The sequence below is a fragment of the Lonchura striata genome, chromosome 15, assembly GCF_046129695.1.
Source record: "Lonchura striata isolate bLonStr1 chromosome 15, bLonStr1.mat, whole genome shotgun sequence".
Classification (NCBI taxonomy): domain Eukaryota; kingdom Metazoa; phylum Chordata; class Aves; order Passeriformes; family Estrildidae; genus Lonchura; species Lonchura striata.
The window spans coordinates 14,946,732-14,955,737 of NC_134617.1; the positions used below are offsets into that span (position 1 = coordinate 14,946,732).

General features: G+C 59.4%; 1 long non-coding RNA gene across 1 annotated transcript; it reads left to right on the forward strand.

Annotated features, from left to right (window-relative positions):
- Positions 1-7,556: 7,556 nt before the first annotated feature.
- Positions 7,557-8,793, forward strand: LOC110471336 (uncharacterized). The gene is made up of 2 exons (XR_002465574.2): positions 7,557-7,633; positions 8,341-8,793. It is a non-coding gene; the product is annotated as an uncharacterized LOC110471336 (long non-coding RNA).
- Positions 8,794-9,006: the final 213 nt, after the last annotated feature.

A 9,006-nucleotide genomic window follows, 5' to 3' on the forward strand; every position in this document is an offset into this window, starting at 1 on the left:
TCCCTTAAACTCTATAGCTTGATTGCCTTTTTTTTTTTCCCCCTTCACCTGTGCCTTTTGCCCATTTATTTTGGCTCACGTTGCTTCCTTTCTTCTTGTGGCTGCTCTGTCCCTTCTCCCTGAGGCTCCAGTCTTGCACTGTCCCTCTCAATTACCTCCAGTCACCTTCATCTTGTTTTTAAGCTTGCTGCAAAGCCTGGCTTGCTCTGACCACAGGCAGTGCTTCCTGGGTGAGCTGGAGTGGCCTTGGGGGTTGTTTGTCTTCATGCAGGAATCCCTGTGCTCTCACCAAGCCCTACACATTCCTCTTCCTTTTTGGAAGTCGTGATTCAATAGAAAGTTTGTTGGTGCTCTGATTTCATCATGAGTTTGGTCCAGTCCCTGATCCAGTGGGGTCACTTGAGAAAAGCTGGGATCAGCTCTGGAGCCAGAGCACAAGGCACGTGGGGTGCTGGGGCAAGCTGGAGCTGTTGGTTCCCACAGCTCATGGCTTTCTCTAACCTGGATTTGGCACCCACGGGTTCTATTTTATTGTGTTTCTGCCTCTCTGTGTCCACCCCCTCCTTCCCTTTGTGAGAAGATTTAGTTTTTTATTGTTGTCTCTTCAGGTGAAACCACCTGGGGCGAGTGGGGGTTGGGTGTATTTACCATTCCTGTCCTTTCCTGAGCAAATCTGTTTGCTGCTCAACTCTAAACATTTCTTTGGGTTGAAAGAGCAGGCTGTTGGGGTATAGATAAAAATGGCATTTTGAATAAGAAGTGAATTGGTGTCTCAAAGCCGCAAGCACCATACCCAAAACTTTTCTCTACCCAGTGTCTGTGGTCCTTGTGTCCAGCTGAAGCTGCGTGGTCCTGCCCTCGCCCAGCCCCAGCTGCTGGAGGTGTTTGGGAGACACATCCTGCTCTGCTGCTGGCAGTGGAGGAGGCATCTGAGCTGGCCAGGCTGGGAGAAAGGAGCAAGCTGGCCTTGGGCCACCACAGCTGGGAGCAAGTGCCACTGTTCTGAAGGGGGGAGCATTCATTCCTTGTTCTGATGGAGCAAAGGTAGCCACGGAGTGACTGCTGCAGAGCTTTCTGGCTGCCTTCAGCAAAACGTGTTTGGTGTCTAAACCCTCTCCGTGCTACCCCCTGAGGTTCCTGAGGCAGTTTTGCTGTTTGGGAACTTTGATTCCTCCCTGCCTTGTGGCTATTCTTGGGTCAGCGTTTAACAAGTTTTATTGAAACAACCTTCCCTGCAGCTTGGGATGGTGATTATTTTCTGTCCCCTGCCCTGGAGCTCTGGGAGTCACTGCAGTGCTGCTGTCTGGGGCTCTCTGGGAGGTCTGTGCGTGGCCAGTTCGGCACAGGGAGCAGGAATTCTGCAGGGCATCAGGCAGCCAGACTCGTTTGTGTTGGAAAACCCCATAAGAACAGTCCAACAGTTCCCCCAGCACTGCCAAGGCCACCACTAAGCCATGTCCCACAGTGCCACATCCATAGATTTTTTTTTTTTAGCACCCCTAGGGATGGTGGCTCCACCACAGCCCTGGCTGGTGTGTGCCAATGCCCAACCACCCTTTCAATAAAGATCTTTTCTCTAATATCCGACCTAAACCTTCCCTGACACAACTTGAGGCTGCTTCCTCTTGTCCTGTCACCTGGGAGAAGAGGCTGACCCCACATGGTTCAAACCTCCTGCCAGGGAGTTGCAGGGAGCAGAGGAGTAACTTGGTGTCACCAGGGCTCCAGGAAAGCATCATTGTACTTACAACTCCCCCTTGGCTGTCACCTGCACAGCTGCAGGAAGGATGTCCCAACATTTCCCATCCCCTGATTAACCCTGTGCACAGCTTCCCTGATTTGTCCCCTCTTTTTTATCCCTGTGTGGGATAAGAGCTCTGATTTTCAGGAAAACAGGCAGAATGGAGCAGTGGTGAGGATGTGTGAGCGGGGTGACGTGGGACAGGGAGGTGACAGAAGTTCCTGGATGTTCTTGTGTCCAAGTGGGTGCGTGTGGGGACTCACCTGCAGAGATGAAGGTGTGTGTGAGATAAAGCCCAGCCGTGGCACCTTGGGCCAGGTGAGCTTCAGCTGCATGTTGATCCTCTTGAGTCAGAGATGGGATTGACCCTGCTGGATTTACCACGTCCATAAAGCTCCGTGGGAGTTTTCTCCTGTTGTGACCCTGAGTACCAGCACGAAGCACTCAGTGCTCCAGCTTGTGATGCTTTCTTGGAAAACGCTGATAGCAAAGCTGTAGGAACTTCCCCAGATCCACGCTGGACACTTCATGGGGGTTGGGTTTTTGCCAAGTAGGTTTTATTTGGCTTGTTGTGGGGTAACTGTTGAAATCAGAGAATCAAGTAGGTTGAAAAAGACCTCAGAGATCATCGAGTCCAAGTGCTGCAGTCTGAGCTGACACAGGACAGGTAAGCACAGCCTCTGTATTTAAATGCTAAAGTCTTGCCTTATGTCAAATCCTGCCTTGGTCAAGTAACTCCACTCAAAAAGGCAGTGTTGGCCTCTGTAAGGCACCCATCAGGAACACCCAAGTCCTTGGCCAGAGGCTTTTTGGGAAGGAGTGATGGCACAGCCCAGCCCCAGGGAGGGGCAGATGGGAGCACCTCCCAGCGGCAGTGCTGGGGCCAGTGCTACGGGAGGTGTCCTGTGTGGGAATGACAGGGATGAGCCTCAGGAAAGCCTTGCTGGAGGCCCTTTTGGTACAAAACTAACGGGGCTTTGCAGTGGGGTTGAACCTCTGAGTCCTTTCATACATCCTGTGACTCGCATCACCCCATGAACTGAATGAAAATTTCGACTGTTCAGTCTGTTCCTCTGTTTTCCTGTTGTCTTTTCCCTTTTTCTCCTGGCAAAGTTGTCTCTCTGCCAGGCCGTGTCTGTCCCAGCCCTTACCTGAGCTGCATTTGAGCACTGAACCCCCTTGGTTAAGCCCTTGGCCGTGTAGCCACTGTAAACTATGAATGTTTATAGGTTTGTTTGTTTGTTTATTTGTTTTTTCCCTAGTTCTGCCTTCCAGCCTGTGCCATTCCCTTTGGTTGCAGGGATTTTTTTGTGGAAGAGGAACTGGGGCTGGTGCTGAGACCCAGAGAGTCCCCAAAACTCTCAGTGTAAAAAAGGAATCTGCTGGTCCTTTCCTCCAGCCCAAGCCAAACCTGCCCTGAAGTGAAACCACCAGATCCAGAAACTCTTTCCAGAGAGAATCCATCCCTCCTGCCTTTGGGCAGGAGGAAGCAGCAAGAATGGACCCAGGGAAGGCCAGGGCCTGAGAGCTGCTGAGGTCTTTGCTGAGCTGCTGAGAGAGCTGGGGCTTGGATCCCACCAGCCCCAGTCCCGTGCTGTCCCTGGAGCTCACAGCCCCCTCAGAGCCCTGCCAGGCAGGAATGTGTCCGGCTTGCCTGTGGTTTTTCCAGGAGGAGGAGGGATGCTGGGGGATCTGTTTACAGGCAGCTGCCTGCAGCAGGCAGAGCAGGGCAGGGCAGGGATGCTGCTCCAAGCAGGGATGTGGCACCCTGGGCACTGCTGTACCTTCACCAAGGGCTGTGGGGAGGCTGCAAGGGACCCCCCCTTGCTGTGGGGGTCACAGGGCAGAAGTTCCCTGTAGCTGTGCTGCTGGGGAAACAAGGGTGTGGGAATTGTGGTCTCAGACTGGTTTAGTTGGAAGGGACCTTAAAGCTCCTCTCCTGGCCAGGGGAGAAGCAGCTGGGCCTCCACGGGGAAGCATTTATCATTCAGGTGTGATTTGTAAGGACAGCTTTGGGCTTTCCAGCTGGGAGTGGAGCTGGGCACAAGGAGAATCCCAAGCCGGGAGCAGAGAGAAGGTGAGCACAAGCGGAAGGGGCTGAGGGACAGCGGGGTCTCCTCTATGCCTTCATTGGGTGTGGGTGAAAAAACACAGCTGAAAAGAGGAAATACCCCCGAGAAGGGCCGAATTAGGCAATCCCGCAGCCGGGGGTCCCTCCTCCGCTCCGCTCGCCGCGGCCGGGCGAGGGCAGCAGAGGCCGGGGAGCCGGGCCGGGATCCCCGTTCCCCCCGCGCCGCCCGCGGGGCACGCACCGCCGGCACCGCCACTGGAACCTGCTCTCGCTAGCAGCAGCAAAACTAGGTGTAATCTCTACTTTTTATCCTTGAAACCCGTGTACCCCAAACAGAGCAGATGTGCTCGGTGATGCTCCAGCCCCAAATCTTCCCCCCCATGTGTCTCCTGCACACACACAAAGGGCTTGTGCTGCTGCTGTGTCTGCTCAGCATCCTCTGGGAATGTCCCCACGGAGCGGGACAGGGCAGGCTGGGGGTGCCTCCACTGCAGGGGACATGGGACATCACCTTATTGCTGTCCCCTCTTGCGGACTCAGGACCGGGATGGGAGATGCTGGACCTGCCCACCACCCCCTGTCTGGCAGGGGCACCCACAACCTGGCCACCCCCTGCCTCCAGCAGCCATCCCTGGTGCCAGCCACCCGCCCGGAGGAGGCACTCGGGGCCGCACGGTGCCAGGCTGGGGCTCACCCCCTGGGACCCTCCCAGCCGAGGAGCTCTGGGCACAGGGGGTGTCCCGGTCCTGGCTGTCCCCATGCCCCACAGCCGGGCCGATCTCGGGGTGCCCCGGTGCCAGCTCCCTCCTCCCCGGCGCGGCTCGCTCCGTGCCCTGCCATCCTGCGCCTGTGAATAATTCACCGTCCCTGTCCCCGTTGTTTCCTTGCAGGTATTTATAGCCCGTGATCACGTCTCCTTGGAGGCAGCTCGCTCTGCCGCCGTGTAAATTTAGCTCCCGTCGCCTCTCACATGTCATGCCCTCCAGCCCTTGCGGGAGCCCCTCCTTCCATGGGGCCGGAGCCCGCACGTCCCCCCTGCATCACTGCCCCATGCCCCGGGCAGCGGCGCAGGCCAGGCCGTGCTGTGCCCGGTGTGCCCGTGCCGAGCCGTGCCGTGCCCGCTGTGCCCGTGCCGTGCCGAGCCGTGCCCGCTGTGCCCGTGCCTGCCGGGCCCTGGAGGCCGGGGCAGCTCAGCTTCTCTCTGCGCGGGGCCAGCGAGCCCTTCAGCTGCCGCGGCACGGGGGATGCTTTGAAATTCCTGGGCTGCCATCTGTGCTATGCAAATGCCCCGAGCTGAGGACCCGCTTCCGGACGCAGCGATGGAGCTGCTCTTGTCCCGCTCCTCCTGGCGGCGGCACATTGGGAGCAGCAGGAACATTCCCCTTCTCCTGCTGCCCCCCGGCACCCAGCGCTCCGCTCTGCCCGCCTGGGCCGTGCAATGAGGGAACGGGGCAGCTCGGGGCATGGATGCTTCTTCCACGAGGTCCCCTGGAGTCCCCAGGTGCTCGGTGTGGCTGCCGGTGTCACGGTACCCCCGTCCTCGCCGAGAGACGGAGCCGGGGCCGGGATGCAGCACACGGGCTGGCTGGGCTGCGCGCAGGTGGGCTCCGAGGACGGGGACCAGCGGGACGGAGCCGCTCAGGCACTGGGACAGCCGATGGCACAGAGCCCCCGGGGCGGGGATGCGGCAGGAGCAGTGCCCGTGTCCCGGGCACAGCGGGCACATCCCCGTCAGGGACCCACCGCAGGGACCACGTCCCCAGCCTGGGCCTGATGAGCCACACGCAGACACAAACCAGGCAGGAGCGAGCACCCTCCCCTGCTCCCCATTCCCCACCCTAGTGCTGGTGTGCAAATACTCCCTTGAGCTGCCCCAGCTTCTCCCCAAATTCACCGGAGCGGTGCTGGGGGGCTGAGGCCGCACCCACGGGTGCCGAGGTGGCAGCGAGGAGCCGCCATGCCCAGCACAGCCTCTTGCTCCGTGCTCTTTAAACGTGGGAAGGTGGCGGCGGCTCCCTGGGGTGCCGAGGGAAGCGGGGGGCACGTTTGGCAGCTCGGAGCGCGGGCGGTAATTAATGAACATCCTGCGCCGCTCCCCGCCGCGCCTGCATCCCCCAGGACCCTCGGCGGCAGCGCGGGTACCGCCGGCTCCTGGCGGCGCTGGGGCCGCGGGACCCGGCGGCACGGGGCCTCGTTAATATTTTAGGAGCTCTTTTGTCCGCAGGGGATGGGGAGGCTCGTTCGCAATCGCCTTTCATCTCCGTGAGGCCTCCGCGCGGCTCCAGCCTCTTATCTGCCGCCTCCTCGCTGCTTCGCTAGAGCTTGTTATGGGGCTTGGCTTGTTGTTTTTTTCTGGGAAGGGCTGGAAAAAAAAAAGGCTGGCTGCTCCTGGCCAAAGGGCATCCGCCAGCCGTGCTGGCGGCAGCTGCTGGAGCATCCCCGCACGGCTCCTGCCTGCCTGCTGCCGTCCCTCGGCCGCCTGCTCGGGGCTGCAGCCCTGCCCGGGCTGGGCTGTGCCAAGGGCCGGGGCTCGAGGTGTCCCTGGTGCTCCTGGGGAGGGCTTGGAGGCGGCTGCTCAGCCTGGACCCCTGTGGTGGCAGGGAGAGGGGGTTTGGGTGTGTGTGTGTGTGTGTGTGCCCTGCCTGCCTGTGCCACGGGGGAAACTGGAGACCCCCGAGGGCTGTGCCAGGGGCTCCATGGATCCGCTGAAAGCCTGTTCCTTGTGGGGGATGCCCAGTGGGAACATGAAAATCCAGCCCTGGTACCTCCTGGCTGGTTTGGGAAAGGGCAGAGCCAAGGTGAAAAGCTGGGCTTGCTCAAGGAGGAAGAGGGTGATGAAGAAGAAAGTACCTGGAGGGGGAAATGGGAGCTGAGCTGCATTTCTGCTCCCCCTCTGAGCCGGGGAACACGAGCAAAGTTGGGAGAGCAGAGGGTGCCCTGGGAAGAGGCCTGGCTCAGCCCTGGGGCTTTGACAGCCCCATGGACAATTGTCTCTAGGTCCTCCCTCAGATCTCTCCTTCATCCTCCCCTTGCTCCTCTTGCCATCATGGGCAATCCCTCACTGTCCCCAGGTCCCAAACTTGTAGTCCTGGCTCCTCGTGTCCCTCCCAGGCAGTGTTACTCATGATGTCCCCTCTCCAGTGATGGTCCCAGCTGACTGAGGCGTGGGCAGCTCGGGGTCCCTGTGTGGGGTTCTGGGGGTCTCCAGGTGACCCCCCATGCACATACAGGCTCTCCTGTGGGCTGTGTTGCCTTTCTCTTTGATTCTGTCCATCCACTGTGCCGCAGAGGGATGTAGGAACAGGACTGAACCTTGTCCTGGAAAAAACCCAGCCCCATGCCTGGCCACAGTGCCAGTCCCACCAGAGCTGAACCCTCTGTCCATCCCTTTGCCCAAGCAAGAGCTTGGATCCCCAGAGGAAATCCGGCTGAAGGCCTTCAGGAGACTTTTGCAGCTGTGCCCTGCCAAGGCTGACAGCTTCTTCCCATGGGAAGGTCCTTCCCCATCAGCCAGTGATGCACGGCAGGGTTCGAAGCTCCTCCGCCGCACAGCCCAGCTGCAGGCACACCGGTGGGGACCGCTGCTGTCCCCCGGGGAGGTGGCATCCTCCTGGCACTGCCACTGCTGCCAGGTCACCCCAGCTGGCAATCCGGGCTCAGGGACCTCGGGGAGGGCTGGCGCCTGCGCTCAGGAAGGCGGTGAGCTCACGGGTTTAATTTTCTCAAGGCTTCGCTCGCTCTGACATGTGATCCTCGCTACAGGAAGGACGCGGCGAATGCGTCGTCCCCCGGGGCTGTCTGCCTCGACCTTGTGGGAAGAGGTAAGAGCACAGCATGGCTTTTCCGCCCCACTGGTGTCGCTTCCAACAGCAATTTAATATCTCCCTGATAACCCGGGCTGAGTTTCAGGCACTGTTAAAAAAAATAAAGCGTCTCCTGATAGAAGTCGATGTCCTCAGTTGAAATCCCCGGTGTGGGTCTGCACGGCTGGCCCCACACTGCTGCTGTCCATCGCCAGCTCCAGACTTATCCTTGTCCCCTGGCAGGGCCCTGATGCCCTCCTGGAGAGGACAGTGGGACCATGGGGGCTGCCAGTGTGGGGACTGCCACCCCTGGGCTCTGTGCCCAGAGGAGGGGAATGTTCACCAGCCCGATCTGGGACACAGTGGGAGCTGTGGCAGCTCCATCCCACCCCATGGCAAAGCTGCCACCACTCGCCCTCCTTCCCTGCCAGCATCCCAGCCATTCCCACAGGGTGCCACCCATGGGACAGATGTTCCAGGGCTGTCCCCAGCCAAGGGAAGGCCTGGGATGTTCCCTTTGGGTGTGCACAGCCACCTCACTGTGGACCAGCACGGGCTGCAGGGATTTGGGCTCCCTTTGGATGCAGCAGGGAGGGGGATGGCTCAGCCCAGGCGTGACCCTCAGGGCCGGTCTGGCCACGCATCTTTCTCCAGGTCCAGCTCTCTGCTCCTGGCTCTGGGCTCACTTTTCAAGCTCACTTGGTTTCCCCAACTCGATTTCCCAGGCTCCTTTCCGTGGGCTCGGTTCCCTGTGCTCACCTCTGTGAGCTCTCCAGCACCTCCAGGACGGAGGTTCCTGTGCCTGGCTTGCTCGACACGGATCTCCAGGCTCGGTTCTGCAGGACACCTTGCCAGAGGTGTCTCCCAGGCCCCGCGCATCCCCGGTGGCTCCCAGCTGCTTCCCGGGGCTCTCCCCATCAGCCCGGTGCCAGCAGAGGGCCTCCCTTACCAGCACAGCACCGTCTGGAAATTATAAAACACATTATCTATTTGGCAAAACTTTGTGCAAGGATCAGGAAAAGGGCTGGAATCCGTTCTCCTCCAGGAGACCGGAGACAGCGTGTCCCCCCCGGCTTCTGTTTTCAATGCCAGCACTCAGCCGCGTTAAAGCCGTGGGAGCGTTCGTCATTAAAATGGCAATTGTGGAGCCAGGCAATAAATTTAACATCATAAAAGGCGCTGGGAGGGTCTCGCTCATCTGTTGCTCTTCAAAGAAAAGTGTTAGTTGCTTCCGAAAAAAAAAAAAAAAAATTTGGGAAGAAGCAGGTGAGAAGGGCCGGGGTGGGAGCTGTCCCCACTGCTGGGGCGCTGCGGGGAGCGTGGCCGGGCAGAGGTGACCCTTTGGGGTGCCCATGGGGCGGGGGGTGCTGGAGGAGGGGGCGCTGGGGCTG